This window comes from Sus scrofa, chromosome 12 (assembly GCF_000003025.6).
Source record: "Sus scrofa isolate TJ Tabasco breed Duroc chromosome 12, Sscrofa11.1, whole genome shotgun sequence".
Taxonomy (NCBI): Eukaryota; Metazoa; Chordata; class Mammalia; order Artiodactyla; family Suidae; genus Sus; species Sus scrofa.
In genome coordinates, this window is record NC_010454.4 from 60,224,921 (window position 1) to 60,247,795 (window position 22,875).

Sequence of the window (22,875 nt, forward strand, 5' to 3'; positions counted from 1 at the left end):
GCAGACGAGATTAAGTTTCTCATCAGCTGACCTTAAACCAGGGAGAGCGTCCTGGCTTATCGGGGCTCAAGGTGATCCAGGGACCTCAAAGCCCAAGTAGGCGGCAGAAGAGCCAGTGTCCGAGTGACGTGGCCCGAGAGGAACAGGACGGGGACAGGACCGGCTACCGCTGGCTTTGAAGAAAGAGGGGACCACGAGGCAAGGGCTGGTGGGCCTCTGGAGGCTGGAAAAGGCAAGGGGACAGAAGCCCTAGGGCCTCCAGAGGGAACCAGCCCTGATGACACTGGGACTTCAGCCCAGCGAGAGCCAAGCAGGGATTCTAAGCCAGAGAACTGCGTTGTTTTAAGCCACTGCATTCACGGTTAAGGTGTTACAGCAGCCACAGGAAACTAATACAGAACCAAGCTGAATTGTTAACAGACACAGTAGAACCCAAACCACACGCATCCGTGGGATCAGGCCCCCGGGCCACGTCTGTCTAGCTCACACTGCGGAGCGGCAGGGCCGGGCCATCTCTTGGGCTCCTGGGTACCCAGGGGCCCTCTCACATGCACCCTCGCCTTGACAAATCTGCTCATCAAGGGCTCCAGGGACTTCTGGAAAACAGAGCTGCTGGGCTGGAAGGAGTCCCTCCTCCAGGGCCCGTTAACCGCGGCGGCACGAGCTCGCTGCCGATGCCACCCTGGGACCTGAGAAGCCAGCACTGAGGAGGGGGAGAGGGCCAGAATCCTTTCCAGCTCCACCTTCTCCGGCGTTTCGGGTCTGGGGAAGCCTCCAGCACCGCCAGGGTGGCTCCCCGGCACCACAGCAACGACTTCGCCTTGGTTTTTCTCGAACAGCTGAGTGACACTGCTCAGATCAGCCTTTCCCGCTCCCCTCGCTCAACCAGGGCTGAGCTGCTCTGAGCAGAGGCCGGGGGAGTCACCGCCAAAGACTCAGAGCTGCGAGGGCCACACACACACACAGCCAGGCCAGCCCTTCCTCCTCCACGCCGCCCGCCTGGCTCGCAGAGCCTGCCGCTCCCCTCTGGGCCCCCCCGGGCTCGGCACAGCCCACCCCGCCTGCAGCCCCGCGCCTTTCCTTCAAGACTCTGCTCACATGCTGCTCCCTCTCTGGCACCCAGGGTCACTCTCAGGGTCCGACACCCCCTTCTCAACGTCGCCCTCAGGCTGACATTACCTGGCCCGTGTCAGAAGCCCCCTCGCCCCACCAGGCCAGGAGCCCCTTGAAGGCAGAACTTACTCCTTACTGCGTGCGTATTCCCAGCCTAGAACGCACGACGCACACCGCAGACCAAACGAATGGACTAGCAACCAACTTCTTCTGGAAACACCGTACGTTGCGGTTTTGCGGTTTGTGAGAGAGGCACCTGGTAAAACCGCACGCTAATCTCCGGCCAGCAAAGTGAACCCGCCGAGGTGAGGAAGTCTGAATTACAACCATCTCTGGTATAATTACGTTAAAGAAACGTAGCTTCCAACCTCGCCAGCAGGGTCAGCGGCAGTTGCAGCATCAGGGGCGCAGGAAGGAGCCTGGCTCCCAGGCTGGACGGAGCGGCCGAGGGCCCGTGAGAGACGCTGCCGAGGGAAGTCCCCAACAGGTGGGTGGCGTCCCCTCTGCCCTCACCCGTGCGCCCTCTGCGAAGCAGCCCCCCTCCCCCGAGGCGGCTCAGAGGCGAACCTGGCAGCCAGCCGGGTGTCACCCCACTGTCCCCGACCTCCTCCAGCACGACTCCAGCTCACCGCGGCGCCCTCTCCGCGGGCCCAGCACAGTGGCTGGCCGGTAGCTCAGGGCCCCGGCACCCTCCCACGTGACTGCGAAGGCTTCCTGCTCCCTCCGGTTCCAGCCTTCTCCCTCCTAATCCCTGACCCTCCCAGAAGCTCCCCGATCAGACGGTTCAGCTTCTCAGCCCACACAAAGCTTCGGAATCCTCTGGAGCACTTCTAAAAAAGCCACCGGCTCCCCCTCCGCCGCATGGGGTGGGGCCCCATCACAGGCATTTTTCAAAAGCTCTCCGGGCCACGTGATCTGCAGGTGCAGCCAAGGCTATGAGCTCGAAGGGCGTCCCATCCAGCGTCCCAGCAGGCAGTGAGGCCCCGCCGGGCCAAGGCACCGCCTCTCCGCACACAGGAGGGCCTCTGCCTCGCACCCCTGCGCGGGCTCCGCAACAGTGGCCCGTCCAGCCTCCTGAAGCCCGCCCAGCCCAGCCCTCGCCTGCGGGCCTCTGACAGAGCCCCCCACACACACACCTGGGCTCCCTGCTGCCACCACCACCAAATCCCGAGGCCGCAGCCTCATCAGGGCCAGCGGCCATCTCGGTCCTCTCGAAAGGCATCCACCAGGCAGAGCTGCTTCCAGAGCCCACGCCACGCAGCAGCCACCCCCCGCCCCGAGAAACACACACACACACACGCCCAAGGCCACCCCAGCTCCACTTCCCGCTGTCCCATCTGCCTCTGCTCCCAGGCCCAGCTCCTGGTCCTCCAGACCCAGCTGCAATCCCACCTTCTCCCCGACTCTTCCAGATTTTTCTCCATTCTTGACCTCTCAACCAAGAATCAAAGCCACAACTCAGCGCGCCACCAGCTTCCGTTCCACAAACACTAGCTCTGTCTTCTCGGGGGGACCGAGGTCCTGGTGGCGGAAGCCACAGCACCTCACGTCGCTCTGGCCCCGAGGCCACGTGCTGCACAGCCTCCAGGCTGACGCTGACGGCAGGTATTTATATTTGCACAGCTGTCGTGCAACTGCCCCGGATGTGATGCCCATTCTTCCACACCAGCTGACTGCCCCTTATAAAGTGGCACAAACTTTCCTCCAATCGTCTCTTTCCCAAACCTGTGGGCCCAAAGCACCGTCAACAGGCCCACGGCAGCGCTGGGCATCAAAGAGGCGCTCGGTGAGGACGCGCTTTCAAGAGAAGTGTCAGAATCCCCTCACGGCCACGATGCTGGAGGAGGGGCCCGAGGAAGGGGCCAGACGCTGGAGGGGAGCTCTTCACGCCAGGAGTCATCACCCCGGCCTCTTCAAGAGTTCCCGGAACAACAAATTCCTGTCCAAACCTCCAGGGCCTCCCAGGAGCAGAGGGCAGGTACCGACACATGGCCCTTTCCCAACCCTCGGCTGGGGCTGCAGGCAACTTTCAAGCCTTGGGAAAGGGAACACACCCCAGCCTCCTCACACGTGGTAAGACCAGAAAAATGACCCATTTTCTAGAAGTCACGCATGAACTGCCTGCTGAGGAAGGACAGCAGTGGCTTCCTATTTCCGTTTACATGCGCCATTTAGAGTCGATCAAACTTTTCGGCATGAATTTGACCACTTTTTTTTTTTTTTTTTTTGGTCTTTTGCCATTTCTTTGGGCCGCTCCTGCGGCACATGGGGGTTCCCAGGCTAGGGGTCCAATCGGAGCTGTAGCTGCCGGCCTGCACCAGAGCCACAGCAATGCGGGATCCGAGCCGCATCTGCGACCTACACCACAGCTCACGGCCATGCCGGATCCTTAACCTGCTGAGCAAGGCCAGGGATCGAACCCGCGACCTCATGGTTCCTAGTCGGATTCGTTAACCGCTGCGCCACGACGGGACCTCCGAATTTGACCGCATTTTAACAACAGCATGACCAGATGATTCCTCAGCCCCAATTCCCACAGGTCACGTTTACAGAACGGAAGTGCAGAGCCTCAGGACCCCAGAGGGAAAAGAAAGAGCCCTTTCCGCAAAGAGCGGTCAGGGCAATTATTTGAACACCGCTCCTGCAGCCAAGCCTTCCCGGTCACACAGACTTCCTCCCAGCAGCCCAGCGGGGGTCCCCCAGGTCCCCGCGCAACACATCCAGGCAGCTCTGGGTCTCAGGATGGACTTCTGCACCGCTGGCCAGGGAGGTGAGGTGTCACGGAAACAGCCTCCTGAGGCGTGAGACGGCCAGTCACGGGTGGGTGCACGTGAACCAGCCTGACCCCTCCGAGCCTCAGCCCTGCTCCCTGGGAAGCGCCTGCCCCACGAGGGCTGTTGTGAGGGCACAGTGAGGGGACGGGAGCACCTGCCACAGCTGCAGGGGGAGGCCACGGAGACAGCGTGGTTTTGAATCTGACACAGGTGGCAGCAGACACCAGCTGGGGCACCGACGGGCGGTGTGGCCCGAGGCAGGCTGCCGAACCCCTCTGCGTCTTAGAGGTTGCACAGACAAAAGAGAAACAGTGACAGGCCTTGGAGGAGGGAGATGACATACAACAAATACTGGGCATCAAAGGAGCCACACAGAGCCTGGCACACAGGGGACACGCCAAAGACCCCACGTGTTTGATGTGGTGGACTGGCTGAGAACTGCCCCTGGAGGAAAATGAAAACGTTTTCTAAACTCTAAACGCCAAAGAACGTTAAATTACTCTGAACTGCTGGAGGGAGGAGGGACTTCCACACTCACGCCGGTGGCCGCCCTGCGACCAGCACCGGGGCCTGACCCTCCCAGCTGCTGGTCCAAAGAGCCTTGGCAGCGAACATCCTGCCTGATGTGTGGGAAGGAAAAATCGGCTTTTCAAAGAGTCCTGGACTTGCCGCCTCTTCGACGGGTGCTGAGGTCTCCTTCGTGAAGACTAACCTGAGCGGCCACGCCTGTGCCCGCAACCCAAGGGATAATCACGTGAGAACAAAGCGGAGACGCGGCTCTGGGGAACCAGGTTCCCTTCCCAAGGGTCCTGCCTCCATCTCCAGAGCAACATTCAGAAGCATTTCGGAGGCAGGAGAGACCTGCTGCTCTGGAGTGTCCCCTGCACGGCCAGCGCCGACACCCCACGTGCCTCTGCACTCTGTCCTCTGGGCCGGGGCTCCCGAGTCTGGTCCCAGGACCAGCGGCATCAGCATCGCTGGCAGAAAACGCCCATCTTCAGGCCTCGCTCCAGCGGCACTGAATCAGAGCCCCGGGGGTGGGGCCGCAGTGTGGCCCACAGGCCGGCTGGACGAGGCCGATGAGCGGCCTCGGAGAAGCACCGCTCGTCTGTCTGCAAAGAGGCTATTATTGGCCCTCTTGAGAGACGAGGGCACCAAAGCTCCGTGATTAAAGGGCCCCAAGCCATCCAGCCAGGAGACCAAGCTGTACCCACACCTGACTCCAAAGCTATTTGTCACGTGGCCTTCGGAGCCAAACTGTGCCATGTGGTGCCCTGCGAGAACACCTCCTTGGGAGGGTGGGGTGAGAGGAAGCATGAAGCCTGCGCTCAGAAGCGATCCATCACAGATGCTCTTAAACCCCGATCAGGCATCAGCCCGGCTGGCCCGCCATGCCTCAGGGCGCGCCTGCTGTTCCGCCATCCACTTACTGGCCAGGGGGCCATGACGGGGACACCCGGAGTCCCTTGTTTAAGGCCCTCTGCGCACCCAATCCCTACGCCTGCTTCGAGCGGGGAGACAGCCGCGCCGCGCGTCCCGTCTCCAGAGGGCGGGAGGACCCCTGGCAGGCGCAGAGCCGGCTCTGGGGCCTGGGTGCGCGGAGCGCGGCGAGTGACCAGGAAAAAGCCCCCGTGTGTGCAGGGAGCCCTGTAACCACGCTGCAGGCCTGCTTCCGGGGAGCCAGGCCTTTTACCAAAGGGACGCCAAGCTAGCCTGTCACTTCAAGGGGCCCACTAAACGCTGGACATTCAAACCTCAGTGCCTTCGCCGAGCCCAACGCTGGGAAAGGACAGCTCCTCGTTCACGATGCCCAGCCTTCTGCGTCCGCCGGGGCCTCCCAGCTCACACGTGTATCCTCCAACTTAAGCGAGCGCCGGCTACACGTGGGGCTCTCTGCAGCAGCTGGTGGAAGGGGGCACGGGGTTTGGGACTCACCCAGACCGGGGTCTGAGGCCTGGCCGGGTCAGGTTCTCAAAGGGGACCTAAGCGCTCGGGGCCTCGGGTTCTCTGCTCAAGGATGGGGGGCTCCCGGCGTCACCCGTGGACACGAAGACAACACGCAGTCACGTTCGCCAAACACGTCTGCTCACACAGCCTTGCCTTTCAAGACATCGGGAACCCAGAAAACTGGTCTCGGCAAGAAGCCCGAGGACCGGTGCTCCCAGCCACACCCTCCCGCCCCGGGGACCCTCACTGAATTCGCTTCTCCGAGTTTCTACCTCCAGACACCTCGAACAAGCTCATCAAAACCAAGGAAAACTCCACGGACAAACTTAGCAGGAAGGCCGTCCGTTTCCAAAAGCTCAGCAGGCGGAGATAAACAGTCACTTCCCCACACATCGGACCGGAGGCCCCTCCCTCCTCAGCACTGGAACCGGGTCGCCCGCGCCACTCGCCCCACAGCCAGTCCCTTCGCCACTTTCGCAGACGAAGTAACGGCAGCCACAGGGTCTGGGAGCCAACAGCCCTGTGTGAACCCAGCCCCGTCGCCTACCGACCGGGGGACCTCGAGCTCGCGACTCGCGCTCCTCGCCTCGGGCCCCGCACCCGTGCAAGGGGCCGATGCCCCTGAGACTGACACGCGGCCGCGGGACCAAGAGCAGCGGGTGGTGCGAGAGCGAGACAAAGTGGCGTCCGGAATCAGTAAGTGTGTTCCCTGCCCCCCAGGGCTACTCAGTCACACCGGAGACCTTCGGCCAGCACCCGCCACGTGCCAGGAGAAGGAAAAGCGACAGAGGCACCCCTGGCCGCAGAGCTGTCACAGTGTCACAAGAACCCAGGTACCCAGACAACGTGCTGAGGGCTCCAGAATAAAGTCTAGGCAGTGCGGCTCAGGGAGCAGAGCTGGAGGGCCAGCCGCGGGCGCTGTCGGTGGCTGAGCCTGGGCAGAGCGGTTCAAACAGAACGCGGGAGCTGAAGGCCCAGGTGGCAGGTGCGAGAGAGGACGGGTTAAGTCCTCGGCTCCTCCCCAACCTCAACCCCGAATCCAAGCCCTGGTTTCCCCAAGGCTCAAGGTCACCAGGTACTCAGGCCTAAAACCACAACCACCAGGCTCAGCCACACCCCACCAAGCCGACAGGAGGCTCTGGGCGACCCCCGAGAACAACTGCCAGAAAGCGCTCGACACCTGACCACGTTTCCAGAGTGACAAGGACCACAGTCCCAGGCAGAAATCTCTCGGCACTCTGGGCCACCGAGAACTGAGAGCTACGCCTTCTAATGAAACCTAAATAATGATAGGACCTGGCCACTCTTCAGGTTCAGGAAAAGCCAAGCCACAAAAGTAAATCAGAGTCCCAAATACTTTTCAACAACAGGTCCTCATCAGAATCCCAGCTTGGGAGACACGCGTCTCGTGTGGAAGGCGGTTACATTAGGACTCAGCTATGTTTCTAGAAGGAACGTCGGCAAACGATGGGTCATGTTTCAAGACCATCGACCATGCTAGGTTGGCCACGTGAAGCCTCTCTCACGCCTCAGGCACGTGCTCTTCCCAGAGCGCCCCCCCCCCGTGCCAGCCTCGGGGTTCAGGGAGGCACAAAGGCGCACCCACAGCACCATCCAAACCGGCTCCCCGGGAGGGGCCCGCGGGACGCAGCCCCAAACTGTGCCAGCGAGAAACCTGCATCTCACCAAACGCTGACAGCTGAGAGCTCATTTACCGCCTACAAAAGAAAAACCTGGGGGCACTGGTTAGAGATGGCTAACCCAACATTACAGCTAAAGCAGCAAATCAGCTTTAAAAACGGCAAACTAAAACCACGGATAAATAAGAGAGGAGACGATGCGGGCGGCGCCGGCGCCGCCACCACAGTCACTGGAACAAGTGCCATTCACTCACGGCAGTCCCTTCTGAGGTTCATTTAAATACAGATGAAAACTTAATTATCAGTGCAAACTCCATCACTGCTGTGCGGGGTTCCAAGCATGAAACCTGTCAGCGCCGACCGCCCGTATCTAGAGCTGAGGCACACACGAGTGTGCTGCCAAATCCTCATTATCTTCAATAACGGCGGGGGGGGGGGGGACTCAAAATTAAGATTCATCTTTTGCAGTCATTCTAACCTCCGGTACCAATCCCTTCTTTCACGGGCATTCGCGGGAGGTGCAGAGGAAAGAAAGAACTCACGCGTCTCATCTCTTACTGTCCATTTTCTTGTGTGAGGGTGAAAAAGAGGAGGGGTGATGCTGAGCATCCCTGAAAAAGAATCCCCAAACACCCCGGGGAGCGCCCAGGAAACCAGGCTTCCAGCCCGGGCCCTGACAGGTATGGCTTCCGGACCGTGGGCCGGTCTCTCCGGGGCCTCCGTTCCCCCCATCTGAACTCTCAGGATGGCCAAGCTCCATTCTCCCTTCCAGCACAGGCTCAGACGCCTCCCCAGGGCAGCAAAGGGAACCCCTGGGCGGAGGAATGGGTTTCTCCGCTGGCGTTTCTGGGGAGGGCAAGGCCGCGGCCCCCCGCCCCCACAAAGCCACCGGGCCAACTCCGGGTCACAAACAAAACCTGTTGGCTCAGACTCCTCTAGGAAGGGCCGGCCTCTCCCAGGGCGCTGAGCTCCTGGGGAACCGCCCCGCCGCGAGCGAGGAAGGGTCTCCTGGAAGAGGCGGCCCCACGCACCCATGCCCCCACCCCGACCAGCCCAGCAGGACAGCCGGGCGGGGTCTCTGCCATCCCACGCGGAACAAAAGGCAGCTGGAGCCTGGCTCTGCCGCCCCCGTCCCCGCTGTGCCGTGGGGCGGGGGCGGGGAGGGAAAGCCTGGTCCCCGGGGAGGGGAGGGGGCCCGCAGCAGCCCGGAGAGGGGCACCGCCGGCATCCCCGCCAGCGGACCAGCGGACCCCTCCCCCGACTCCCGGAGGGAAGGGGCTCCCGGCCCGGGGGAGGGAGCAAAGTGCCCCGGGGAGGAGGGGTGGGGTTGTTCCAGGCTGAAAGGTAGACGGTGAGGCCTGGAGGGGCTCCCGGATCTGGGGTGGGAGCGGGGGGTACCCCAGGCCCCGAGGATGTGAAAGACAGAGCCCCCCGAAGGGGAAATGGGAGGTCCCTGCAGCGGAATGAGGGAGCCAGATGGGGAGTGGGCCGCGCTCCAGCCGGCGGGGCGGAGCCTGTGGGGCAAGAAGGGGTCCCGCCGGAGGTGCGGACCCCGCTCGGGCGGCGGGGTGCAAGCTCTGGGGGAGGGGCCGTGCTCTGGGGGCGTCCTCCCGGGGAGGGGGAGGGTCCGCGCCCTGGGCCCGCTCCGGCCCCCGAGCCTCGCGGGCCTCGGCTCACCTGTGCTCCTGCCCCTCCGGGCCGACCCGGGTGCGCGGCTGCGGGCGCCCGTAGCGCTGGGCAGACGGGAGCGACGGGAGCCTGCGGAACCGCCGCCGCCGGCGCCGCCGCGTCCAGCTCCGTTTGACACCCACTCACCAGCCAACATGGCGGCCGGGAGGGGGCGCGCCGGCTGCGTGCGCGCGCCCGCCGGCCCCGCCCCTCCGCCCAGCCCGGGCCCCGCCCCCGGCGGCTCCGCCTTCGTGCTGCGCGGATGCCCCGCCCCCGCCCTCAGGCCCCTCCCCATCGTCCAGCCCTGGCCCCGCCCCCGAGCCTGCTGGCCCCGCCCAAGCCCCGGCCCAGCCGGCCCCGAACGCGGGGCGCCCCCTCACCCCAAGACCTCCCCACCCACGGAGGGTACCCACGACCCCACGCAGACGACACAGCACCACAGCCTATGCGCCAGTAGTCTAAGCAACCCCCGAAACCCAAACCCGCGTCCCAACGACCCCAAACCCCCACAGAAACCCTGGCAAAGTCATACCTGAACCCAGGCACAAGGCAAACTTCACTGAGACCCCACAAATCCCCCCCACACCGCAGCTCCACTCACCCCTCTCCAGCCCCCGACCCCCCCCCACACACACAGCCCCCAGGCTGCGCTAAAACGCGCCTCCCCTTGCAATGAGCGCTGGGGAAGAGCCCCAGGTCCGGGAGGTGGAACCGGAAGGCGGGGCTGCCAGGTGCTGGGGTACATGTGGTCACTGTTCACTAATGTCCCCTTCAGATGTGTCACTTTAATGTGTGTATCTGACCTCAATAAAACACACACAAAGATTATGCTGAGAAGGGCGGGGCTGTGCCCTAAAAAGGCGGGGCCGGGGCCACCGCCCTCCCCTGAGGGGCTTGTAGACCCTCTGATGCAGGCGCCCCCGTTCCAGAGCCTCGCTCCCCCGTTGCTTTGGTTCAGCCAGTGCCGCCAAGACTCCTACTCTGTGCCACTCCCTAGGCCCGGAGGAGAGCGGACCCTGGAGAGGTGCCCAGCATTTCACAGCTGCTCCAGTCAGGGTGGGGTCAGCAGAGACCCCCCACCGCAGGGTCTGGGAGGGATCTGGGCTTGCTGGGTTGGCACACAGCACTCCCCTGCCGCCTGTGCGCCAAGGAGGCCCTGGGAGGCATCGACAAAATGCCAAGGTCTGGTTTCAGGGAAGCCGTGTCCAGAAGTCCTACTCTGCCCTCACTTACCAAGGCCGCTAAGACAAGTCACTGCCCTTCTGGAAGGGCGGGCAGGGGTAGGAGAGAGGCCCTAACACTGCAAATCCACTGGCCATTATTCCTTTGAAAAGCCCAACACTGGAGTTCCCGTCGTGGCGCAGCAGAAATGAACCTGACTAGGAACCATAAGGTTGTGGGTTCGATCCCAGCAGGTGAGGCCAGGATCCAGCGTTGCCGTGAGCTGGGGCGTAGGTCCCAGAGGAGGCTTGGTTCCCGAGTTGCTGTGGCTGTGGTGTAGGCCGGCAGCTGCAGATCTGATTCCACCCCTAGTCTGGGAACTTCCATATGCCATGTGGAGCCCTAAAAAGACAAAAAGACCAAAAAAAAAGCCCAACACTGATAGTTCTAATGACTCGAAACCCCTTCTGACAGTTCACTGCCCCTTCCCACTGCTGGGTGTCCCTTCTCCGCCAGGGGCGTGATGAAGCCCTAGTGTCCTACCTCGAGGCCGGAGCCTGAGCTCCCCATTTTGAACCTGGTCCACCCTCCCAGAGAAGCCCCTCAACCAGTCCCCACCTTCTCTGCTGGCCCTACCCTCAGAGAGCTTGCGGCTTCAGATGAACTTCTGCCAACACATAGTGGGTGCCTGGTGTGGGCTCGAACTTTCTGGGAGGCTGGAAATTTTGTCTGGCTGCCCTGTCCACATGTAAGCCCTTGAAATGTGGCTACTGTGACCAAGGAGCTGCATTTTTTTTTTTAATCTTTTTTTTTTGGTCTTGTTGCCTTTTCTAGGGCCGCTCCCGTGGCAAATGGAGGTTCCCAGGCTAGGTGTCGAATCAGAGCTGTAGCCACCGGCCTATGCTACAGCCACTGCAACGTGGGATCCGAGCTGCATCAGCTCACGGCAACGCCGGATCCTTCACCCACTGAGCAAGGTCAGGGATCGAACCTGCAACCTTACGGTTCCTAGTCGGATTCGTTAACCACGACGGGAACTCCCAGGAGCTGCACTTATTTAAAGACCTTCTTTAACTGATGAATTGAAATAGCCACCTGTGGCGAGATGCTGCCACACGAACAGCGCTGGTCCCCAACCTCACCCCAGCCCCTCGAAGTGAGTGTGGTTCAGGTTTGCATTTTACGGAAGAAAGTGAGGTTTGGAGAGACGGGGGACCCCCACCCCCGCCCCGCCCACTCGCGAGTCCCTGTGGCCACAGAGATAAGATGTTTAGGAAAGAGAGGACGAGCCAACCCCAGCCCAGGAAGTGAGTTGAGAGCAGATTCACTGAGGGGGTGGGGGAGGGCCTCGGAGGCCGGAAGACCACTCGAGCCCCCCTCCCCCCGCCCCGTGCAAGGTCAGAGGGGACATTCCTGCATTCCTCGAAGTCACTTCTTCCTGCCTTCGCCCTCTCTCACTGGCCTCTCTCAACTCCTGCTCCTGAAGACCCTGTGAGGTCAGCAGCTGAAATTTTAAGCCCAATTTACAGATAAGGAAACAGGCAGCACATGGCAGGGCCGGGGTTCAAACCCAGGCTCTTCATGTAAGCAGCCTTGCAGAGGAAGGTGCTGGAAAAGCCAGGTATTTTGCCCGAGCCCAAAGCAGTCCCAGGGCACGGGGCTGGGGCAGGCACGCTATCCACCCTTCCCAGGATTTGGAGGTCGGGTCCAGATGCCCAGCGGAGGCAGAGCCACCAGGGCTGGTCGGCAGGTGGGGGGGGTTTCAGAAGCAGAACGAGGCAGGCAGGGATGTCGCTGGGTTCAGGAAGGAAGGCTTCAAGGGGGAGGTGCCACGGGCAGGGAGCCAGTGAAAAGAGTCTCCTTATTAAGATGCGGAAAGAAGAGTTCCTGAAAGAAGAGTTCCCGCCGTGGCGCAGTGGAAACAAATCCGACTTGGAACCATAACGTTGCGGGTTTGATCCCTGACCTCGCTCAGCGGGTTAAGGATCCAGCGTGGCTGTGGCTGTGGCTGCGGTGGAGGCCGGCAGCTGCAGCTCCGATTAGACCCCTAGCCAGGGAACGTCCATATGCCACAAGTGTGGCCCTAAAAAGACAAAAAAAAAAGATGCAGAAAGGTCTCCGGGATCTTTGATCAGGGTTTGGACTCTAGATTCAAATGTTTGTCCAGCATGACAAGCCTATGCTGGGAGCCCCCAAACAACTAATTGTTTTGTTACGTGACCTGGGCCTGGCACCGCTCCTTCCAGGCCTCAGGGTCCTGACCTGTGATGCAGGAGTAAGGACCCCGTGCACCTTGCAGGATGACACTTTGGTTCAGAAGGAAACAGCCAAGGAGGAAACGCTTTGGAAACCATAGAAGTCCTAGACCAGTGTTGGCAGTGGTTCTTCCTAAGATGCAGAGACAAAGCTAGCCCACCCCCCCTCTCCCCTCAGGGCTGGAAGTGAACACAGGCAGAAACTAAAACACTGAAATCACATAGGAAATCGTAAGAGAAAGGGCTGTGAGAGCTCGAAGGAAACTTCCTTCTAGTTTGTGGGGAAGGAGTGATCAGGGCAGACTTCCTGGAAGTGGAGGTACTGGAGTAGGAAGTAGTAATAATGACAAGAACAACACAGCAGTGAGCCCTGTGCAATGCTTTGCATGGATTACCTCATTTCCTCTTCATAACAGTCCATCATTATCTGCATGATGGAGGCTCAGAGAGATTCAGCTATTTGCCCGTGATCACACAGCTTGAAAATGGCAATGCTAGAAACCCCAGGCCTGACTGAGTCCAAAGCCAAATTCTTGAGAGGAATTTGGACAGGCTGAAGGGAGATTTCCTCTCCCCTCCAGCTCTATAACCAAGGCTGAGCCAATCAGAGCATCTCTCTTGGTCATAGTGATTGGTTTGCAAATGGGCACATGATAAGATGGACCAGAGAGACTGAAGACCAGGACTTGGGGTGAAAGCATCGGAAAAGAGGAGTTCCTCTCCCATCACATTGCTGAGAGAGTGTGAGATAAGCCTGGGAGAGCCAACCTGGAAGGGGTAAGAGATGAGAGAAGATAAACTTCTGCTGATATTGTTTGGGCACCTTGAACCAGCCATGCCTGAAGCTTCCCCTAGTCTTTTTAGCACATAAGTGAATACCTCAGTTGGGATTATTTCAATAGAAAACTCAGCTCAAACTGGCTTAAATGATCATTGGAATCAATTGGCTCATTTAACTAAAATCTCCAGAGCTAGGGCTTCCAAGTACAGCCAAATTCCAGGTCCATTTCTTTGACATATACCTACTAGGCACATCATAATTTTCCTTGGCTAATGTCTTGACTAATGTAAGTTGGCTGTAGCAGATCCATGCCTCACATCAATAGCCGGAAGCAGAGTGTCTCTTTCTCCCAACCAGCAAAATAAAACCCAAGACTTGCTCTGACTGGAAAACCTTGGGTCACCTGCCCATCTCTGAGCCAACTGTGGGGAGTTTGATGAGGGATTAGGGTGATTAGCTTAGGCCCCTCAAGGGACAGTTACAGGGAACTACCATGGTGGCTCAACAGGTTAAGAACCTACTCGTATCATGAGGATGTGGGTTCAAACCCTGGCCTCACTCAGTGGGTTAAGGAGCCAGCATTGCCATGAGCTGTGGTGTAGGTCGAAGATGAGGCTCAGATCTGGTGTTGCTGTGGCTGTGGTGTAGGCCAGCAGCTGCAGCTCTGATTCGATCCCCAGCCTGGGAACGTCCATATGCCTGCCACGGGTGTGGCCCTAAAAAGCAAAAAGGGGAGGGGAACAAGTGGTGGGAGGTGTAAGGCAGACCCACCGCTCAGCTCAGGTGAGTCCCCTCTTCTCCCTCAGCCAGTTGACTGGGAACCCAGACCTCACAGTAACAGCCATCCACCCCACTTCCAAACAGTTTTTATTTCATGTTTGGACAGCTCCAGGCTTTGACATTTGCAATATTTACTAAATCAACCAATAAACCGATAATTCTGTTGAGGCTGCATAACACCCTTGCTCCCAAAGCTTCCATCAGGCCTCAAGGACACGTTTCTCTGACCTTCTTCCCTAGGGCAGGAAGTGCAACTAAAACAGCATTACCTTAATATAGAGTTTCCCATCTATGACCCAGCATTTCTAGTTTTCAGCGACTGTGACTTGTCCGGCTTTTTCCCCTGTAGTGATGAACATTCCAAACAGGCCACTTATAAGTGTTTTCTTCAAGCTACAGGAACTAAACATCGTGCATGAATTATTTCACGAGCAGTCCAGAGGTGGGCATATCCCTGGCTGGCCAATGAGAAGGTGCATCGTGATTGGTTCAGGGCTGCACATGTGACCTAAGCCCAGCCAATAAGAGCCTTCCCCAGGATTTTAGCTAAAACCATCAGGAAAGTGGCCCTTTCTACTTCTTCCTTCTTCTATCTCTCTTCTTTTTTTTTTTTTTTTTCTTTTGGCTTTTTAAGGCCATTCCCACGGCATATGGAGGTTCCTCAGGCTAGGGGTCCAATCAGAGCTGTAGCCGCCAGCCTAAGCCAGGGCCACAGCAACGCAGGATCCAAGCTTCAACTGCGACCTACACCACAGCTCATGGCGGTGCCGGATCCGTAACCCACTGAACGAGGCCAGGGATCAAACACGAGTCCTCATAGACGCCAGTCAGGTTCACTAACCACGGAGCCACAACAGGAACTCCAAAGTTTTCTTTTGACAGAAACTTCAAACTCTTCCATTCCTCTCTCTCTCTCTTTTTTCTTTTTAGGGTTGGCTGCACCTGCGGCATATGGAGGTTCCCAGGCTAGGGGTTGCATGGGAGCTATAGATGCTGGCCTACGCCACACCACAGCAACACCAGATCTGAGCCACATCTATGACCTACATCACAGCTCATGGCAACGCCAGATCCTCAACTCACTGAGTAAGGCCAGGGATCGAACCCACATCCTCATGGATGCTAGTCAGATTCGTTAACCCCTGAGCCACAACAGGAACTCCTGAGCCTTTTTCTCTTTCACTTCTTCTCTCCCCTTCTTGCTTTCCACATCTTTTTCTCTGTGTCCCCTCTCTTTTTTACATTATTGGTATTATTTCGAGAGCCGCACCCGCAGTGTATGGAAGATCCCAGGCTAAGGGTCGAATTGGAGCTGCAGCTGCCAATCTACGCCACAGCCACAGCAAGGCAGGATCCAAGCCAAGTCTGCAACCTACACCGCAGCTTGTGGCAATGCCAGATCCTTACCCACTGGGCTGGGCCAGGGATCGAACCACAATCTCGTGGATATTCATCAGGTTTCATTACCACTGAGCTCCAGTGGGGAACTCTCATTATTTTTTGATTTAGTAAACGTCTTTTAAAATAATCCTTAAAAAATGCATGCACACAGTCTGCAAATACCCAGCCAGTACTTTTCAAAACTGCCAAGGTCATGAAAGACTAAGCTGGCAGGACAACTCGATGCAATGCCATGGCCCCTACCTGCTTCTCAGGACTGAGAGGATGGAGAGAAGGCATTTGGTCCAGGGCCCCGTGCCGAGTGGGCCACCGTGCACTCAGGGCACAGCGTTGTTGGACGAATGCCAAGAGGGCGGGCAGGGGCCCCAGGCCCGGGCTGATGGGTAGCGCGGCAGGATATACCGGTCTATCCAGTGACCCTGGAACACATCTCCAGACCGGTTCTGCCTCCGTCCTCTCCACCCACTCCCTCTGCTCATTCCCACAACCGTCCGTTTCTGAGCCCCTCCTTGTGAAGCTGGGACTCAAGCTGAGACGGGCTTGTACCTGGGGCCGCCAGGCTGCGGGGAGACTAAAGACACAGCAGTTTAAAAGCCAGGACATGGGGGTCACGAAAGAGGGCAGGAGGCCAGGGACCGCAGAGGCTGCAGCCCATCTTCTGCTTTTTCCGCCTCTTTCTCTCCTTCCTTATTTCCTCTCCCCGCTGCAGCCCCCTCCCCTGCCTTCCACCTCTTTCTTCAATCCAAAGGAGATAGATGGTGAGGTCGGAACGCACATATCGTTATTATTTTTTGTAAATGTGCTTATCTGAGCAGAAAGCTGAGGATAAAACTGCATCTCCATCCGCTTCCTCTGAGTGGCCGGACGAGCCGCCCACACACCCAGACAAGGGCAGGAGGGTGCGATGGCCAGCTGGGACCTGCCAGCCCCGCCCGGGCCTCTCCCTGGGGCGGCCTCAGCTTCCCGGGGCTCCCCACGGGAGGCACCAGGTCCCTGAGCCCCGGGGTGGGGGGAGGGGCTGCCCGGCTCCGCAGCCCCTCCCGTCTCGGGTCCTGCTGCCTCTGCCTGCAGCTCCCCCTCCACCCCCAGGCTCCTTCTGCAGCCAGCCTGGCTGAGCGCGGATAGGCTTTTAGGATCTGTAGGCATCTCCCCTGGGAGCCCCCTGGCTGGCTGCCACGGGCATGGTGGCACCTGCGCCCCGCTGGTGACAGTGTGGGTTCCGGTTTCTGTGCTCCAGTAGCTTCTCGCGGGAGGGCTGGGAGGGGCTGGGACTGGCCTCGCTCACCTGTGTCTCTTCCTCTGCAAGGTTCTGGCCCCGGTGTGTAAGGTCCCAGTGTGTTTGTGGAGTAAAAATGGAAGACAGGCCATCCCTGGGGGAGACCCCTGAGCCCAGGGCCCGCTGACTTCGGCCGGCCAGGGAGGTGCCCCAGCCCCAGCCAGCAGCCTCACAATGGGGACAGATTTGGGAGCCGGGTCCCCTCGCAGTGCAACACACACGGGGATTCTAGGAGCCTCGGCTTCCTCACCGCAGGTGGCAAGGGCCGCTGGGGAGACAAAAGAGATGTGGGGCCCCCCCAGCCCCTCCGAGGACCCTGCACCACACTTAGAATCAGTCGAGAGCCACCCCACCCTGCCTCCCCCCCACCCCCAGACGCCCCGTCCACTGCCTCCAGCCTGTCTCTGGAGCCGCATCCCTCCTGAGCCCTCAGTCGGCGCCCTCCTCTCCGCCTCCCCTGCAGGCTTGAGGTCCAGCTGCCCCATCCACAGCGGGGGACCCAGAGCCGTCTAGCCCGGGTTCCAGTCCCAACACCCCCCTCACCAGCTGTGAGACTGTGGGCAACCCACAAACCCTACCAGCCTCTCGCACCTTTGAAGTGGCTGCCTCCGGGTGACGGTTGGTGGCAGCGACGGGCAGGGTCACTGCACGGGGTTGGTGTGGCGCCCACATGGACACCGCCCCGCAGCCCCTCTCCTGAGCGCCTCCCTTTCATCTCCTTAACCTTCACGTCAACCCAAGCAGAAGGCACCCCCCTGATCCCATCTCACCAGGGAGACGAGGGACACAGGCTGGGCACGGTCACGGCTGAGGACTCGCCGACTGAACGTTGGCACTTGGCGCCTCCAGAAGCCCACGAGGACACAAACGGAAGTTGTTTGCCCATGACCCCAGGAATCTTTGGGGACGGGGCAGGGGGATGAGGAGCCCACAGTTGTGGGCACCAGACACAGCCCTTTCGCTGTGTGGTCCTGGCCCTGCCACCATCCCTCTCTGAACCTGAGTTTCATCTTCTCGAAAACAGGGAGAGCAGCCTCAGCGTCCCAGATGGGACGGCTCCCAAGACTGAGCCATGTCCCATCTGGGCTGCTGGCCCAGGCTCTGGGAAACAGAGCCCCAGCGAGGGCTCTGTGGGTGCAGAAGCCACAGGAGGCAGTCTCAGCACCCAGGCTGTCACCACAAGCGCCCTGGGGAAACCACATCACGGCCACCACAGGCTCCACCGTCCCCCGGCGACTTCCGCTGCTGCCTCCCCCAGGGCAGCATCTCCTGCCAGCAGTTGGCTGGCCCACCGCTGTTCCTGGAGGCCGTGCAGTGGTCACAAGCCAGGGAGACACCTGTGGCTGAGCTCTTGTCCCTGCATTCCACCACCCGTGACTCTGGGCAGGTCACTTCCGTGCCCTGATCCTCAATGGCCTTTGGCTCTAGTCCACTGCCCAGCAGCCGGGCCTTCCTGCAATCTCCTGACTTTCAGCCTTTGCACTTGCTGTTCCCTCCACGGGAACCCCTTTCCACCTCATTGCTTAAGTGACCACTGATCATGCTTCAGCAGCCTCGCAAGGCCCTCTAGGGCAGCAAGCCCTCACGGAACACCTTCCTCGGACTGGCACCGGCACCCCTTCTCCTCCCCTCCCTCCTCTTCCTCAGGAGCCCTGAGCCCGGGTTGTGCCACCTCCTCTGACTCCCCCACTGCAAACGCTGTGAAAGCACAGACTCATCTTGCCTCCGGCCAAACCTCAGGGCCTGGCACACAGGAGGTGCTCAATAAATGCTTGCTTGTTTTTTCTTGCTTTTTTGTCTTTTCTATGGAGGTTCCCAGGCTAGGGATCTCATCGGAGCTGTAGCCACCAGCCTACACACCAGAGCCACAGCAACGCCAGTTCCAAGCCACATCTGCAACCTACACCACAGCTCACAGCAATGCCGGATCCTCAATCTACTGAGTGAGGCCAGGGATCGAACCCGCAACCTCATGGTTCCTAGTCGGATTCATCTCCACTGCACCACGACAGGAACTCCGATAAATGCCTGTTGAATAAATGAATTCTTTTCTGAAACACTTGTCCTGGGTCAATTCCTTGGTCTTCTGGCCCAGACTTAAATATCACCTTCTCCAGGTAGGCCTCCCTGATTGCTTCCCTGATTTCTCTTCTGGGTTTCCAGAATCTTGCCACCATTTTTCTCAGTCGCCCTGCCTGGTGAGTGCAGCCACCCAGTTACCAGGACCCCAGCCCTGCACCGCATCCGCCTTTTCCCAGGAAGCGAGGAAGGAAGAAAGAGCTAGACGGAGACGGGGGAGGAGGCGGAGGAGGCGCGGACCCTGCTGAAGGCTCGGGCAAGGTGCGCAGCGAGCCTGAGCCGAGGACAGTGCTGCAGCGGGTGAAGCCAGGCCCTCGCCGCCGCCGGAAGGAGGTAGGGGAGGGGCGGGGAGGGTGGTGTTGGGGGGGGTTGCTGGTATTTCCTGAGGCCGCCCGGAAATGCCTGGGCCGACCTGAGGGCAGGGAGGGGGCAGCCCGGAGGGGAGGGGAGGTCCGGGCCCTCCCTCCACGCTTAGGTCACTGCAAGCCCAGCAGCCGCGGAAAGGCTGTCCTCACGACAGAGGAGCAAACAGGCCCAGAGGGCCAGCGGGTCACACTGCTTCCAGGGCCAGGCTGCACCCTTTGGCCCACCTGCCCCCCTCGCCCACCAGGGCGGGCCGCCCACCAGCCCCCCTCCGCCCCAGCGGGGAGGGGCTCGGACCTCGGGCTGCAAAGGGCGTGGTCACCCGGCTGCTGGGCCAGCAGACGCCAGCTCCCGGTACTGGCACATACTGGCACATCACACTGCCTCTGGGGCCACACCCGCAGGAGGCAGGCTCGCGGGGTCCCCTTTCACACCGGAGACCCAAGAAGGAAGCAGAGTCCACCACGGGCTGGACAACTGCTCTCTGAATTCAAATCCTATCACACTGCCGGTGGCTGGAGGACCTCTGGCCGAGCTGCCTTGCTTCTCTGGGCCTCAGGACCCGCCACATGAGGGGGTAGGCCTGGGCCTAGCTCACTCGACTGTGGCGAGGGGTACGTTGATCTGTGTAAATCCCTGGTCGGGAGTTCTTGTTGTGGCTCAGTGGTTAGTGAGCCCGACCGGCATCCATGAGGACGCGGGTTTAATCCCTGGCCTTGCTCAGTGGGTTAAGGATCTGGCATTGCCATAAGCTGTGGTGTAGGTCGCAGATGTGGCTCAGATCCCACGTGGCTGTGGTGCAGGCCAGCAGCTACAGTTCTGATTGGACCCCTGGCCTGGGAACTTCCATACGCCGTGGGTGCAGCCTGAAAAGACAAAAAGACCAAAACAAAAAACAAAAAACAAAAAAAAACACCCAGTTCGGGGCACACAGTATACGCTACATAAATACTGCTTATTACATTAGAAAGATGCTCTGGCCTCCCCACCTCCAAAGGAAGTCTCTCCCCTCAGACTCTACCCTCCACAGACTCCTGCCTGGCCTCTCCTCTCCCCTCCTCTTCTGAGTTCAGTCAAATATGCGTCTTCTATAAAGCTATGTTTGACTACAAAAAAAATAGAAAACAGATCATAGCGGCTCAGACAAATACAGAAGTGTCGTTTCCCCCACCCCAGGGAGCGTGGAGATCAGCCATGGCTGGCACTTCTTTACCAGGCCCGTGATGTCAGGTTTCCTATCTCTGAAATGTCTTGGCTTTTCTCTTTTTGTTGGCAAAATGGCTGCGACTGCACCTGGCATTGCATCTGCATCCACATTTAAGACAGGAAGGAAGAGGAATGGTTGTTAAGGGTCAATTGAAAGGTTTTTTGTTGTTATTGTTGTTGTTGTTGTTGTTGTTTGCTTTTCAGGGCTGCACCTGAGGCATACGGAAGTTCCCAGGCTAGGAGTTGAAACTGGAGCTGCATCTGTGACCTACGCCTCAGCTTGCCACAACCCTGGATCCTTAACCCACTGATGGACGCCAGGGATTGAACCCACGTCCTCATGGATACTAGTCAGGTTCGTTACTGCTGGGCCATGAGGGAACTCCACGAATCAGATTCTTAACCTACTGACCCGCAATGGAAGCGCTAGCATTTGTCCGTTTTATCATGAAGAGATTGCATTTGCCAGAACCTCCCCCTCCTCCAGAAAAAGACTCCTTAGGGAGTTCCTACTGTGGGGCATGGGGTTAAGGGTCCCACTGCAGTGGCTTGGGTCGCTGTGGAAGTGGCACAATTTGATCCCTGGCCCAGTGAAGTGGCTTGAGCAGCCCGTGTTGCTGTAGCTGTGGCTCAGATTCAATCCCTGGCCTGGGAACGTCCTTCCATGTGCTGCAGGTGTGGCCAAAAAAAAAAGACTCCTAATGGGCCAGAACTGTGTCACCTGACGACTCCCCACTGCAAGAGGGACTGGGAAAGGGAGCCCGCCCCCTTTTCCATTCTCCTAAGTGGCAGGCAGCAGGGGAGGGGGTTGGGGACACAGTAGAGGAGCCAGACCACCCTTCCCCGTCTCCCTCCAGCCCGCCGCTCCCTGGGCCACGCTCTCCATCTGCCTCGCCCACGGCCACCCCACTTCCAGGGCTCCTTGGAGATGAGAAGCTCTGACGTCTGCACACACGTCTGCAGGCAGCCATGTGCTGACACCAAGCAGGGCCTCCCGGGACATGTCCCCACCACTCCCTCCTGGCTCACAGGTGACCATCACACATATTCAACTTCTCGCCGGTGTCGGAATCTGCGCCCCTGAATTAAAATATTTCTTTTCCCCTCCCTGATCTTATTTCAGGGAGGTAACACCCCAAACCATTCCTTTTACGTATTTCCCAGGTGTGCAGCAAAAAGGTGCCTTTAACCACAGACCCCAGGCACCCAGTTCCTCTCCTGAGGAGTAACTAATCAATACCTTAGGAAAAACGTTAGAGGAGGAGTTCCCTTCCTGGCTCAGCAGTTAAGGAACTCGACTGGGATCCGTGAGGAGGCGGGTTCGATCCCTGGTCTCGCTCAGTGGGTTAAGGATCCGGCATTGCCACGAGCTGTGGTGGAGGTCGCAGAGGCGGGTCAGACCTGCTGTGGCCGTGGCTGTGGCTGTGGTGTAGGCCGGCAGCTGGAGCTCCGAGTAGACCCCTCGCCTGGGAACCTCCATAGGCTGCAGGTGCCGCCCTAAAATAGCAAAACAAACCAAAAAAACCTCCCAACTTTATAGACATTCGATGCATATGGAGGCACATCTGCCTATATCCTCTGTCCTCACGGCCCGTTTCAGCTCCAGTGTGAGCGTGTACCATACACTCTTTGGCACTTTGGTTTTGTTTTTAGCCCCGTGAACAATATCTAACAGGATCACGCGGAGACAGCTTCCTACGAGCACACAGGCGCCCTCTTCATTCCTTCTCTGGCTGCAGAGCAAGCCGCTCCCCCCCCGGGGGGGGGGCACCTTTCTCTGTGTCCCTCACAGAGCGGATCTGAGCACCGTGCCCACCCAGAGGACCAGTGGCAGAGTCGAGAAGCACTGCTCTGTGGTCTCTGAGTCTCGAGAGCAGGTTCATCGCCCGCTCTGCTGAAGGGGAGGCCAGAGGTTCCAGGACCCGGAGAGACGGGCACCCAAGCGGAGCGCTGGGCGAAGCAGCCCGTCCAGTGCTTTCTGTGTGCCGTTTTATCTAATCCTTGCGGCGAGCTTCTAAAGGAGGCGCCATCCATCCTCCCCGTAGGGGAAACAGAGGCACAGATCAGTGAGGTGACTTGGCTGGAGTCACACAGCAGAGAGTGGCACACACAGTCAGGACTTTAGCCCACAGCTGCCCTGCCAGGGCCCGGGCCCGGCAGCCGGGCACCATCCCCTGATCCAGGGCTGACGCCCACACCCAGCTGAGCACTCCCCTGGCTGGAGGGCGCCCCCTCCGTGGGCCCTCCGGGTCACTCTGCCTGGAGGGGGATGTCTGGGGCCGCGTGTGTCTCTGCTCAGAGCAGGACCAAGTTCAAGATCTCTTTATCTGCGGCATGTGGCTGAGGCACTCGAGGGGCCTTAGAGACCCAGAGGATCTGGAGCCAGACTGTTCCATCCCTGCGGTGTGGCTCCGGACAAGCCACCTCCCTC

The 22,875-nt window shown here is 59.4% G+C and overlaps 1 protein-coding gene across 4 annotated transcripts in view; it reads right to left on the reverse strand.

Annotated features, from left to right (window-relative positions):
- The window catches only part of EPN2 (epsin 2), a 77,624-nt gene that overhangs the window by 53,005 nt on the left and 1,744 nt on the right, over positions 1–22,875 (reverse strand). For 2 of the 4 annotated variants that reach the window (XM_021067963.1, XM_021067961.1), the window contains exon 1: positions 9,152–9,306. The exons of 1 other annotated variant lie outside the window; for it this stretch is intronic. The gene's annotated coding sequence lies outside the window, so the exon portion shown is untranslated. Of the gene's footprint in view, positions 1–9,151; positions 9,353–22,875 lie in introns of those variants that run through there. One more of the 4 variants, XM_021067964.1, reaches the window with a different exon arrangement.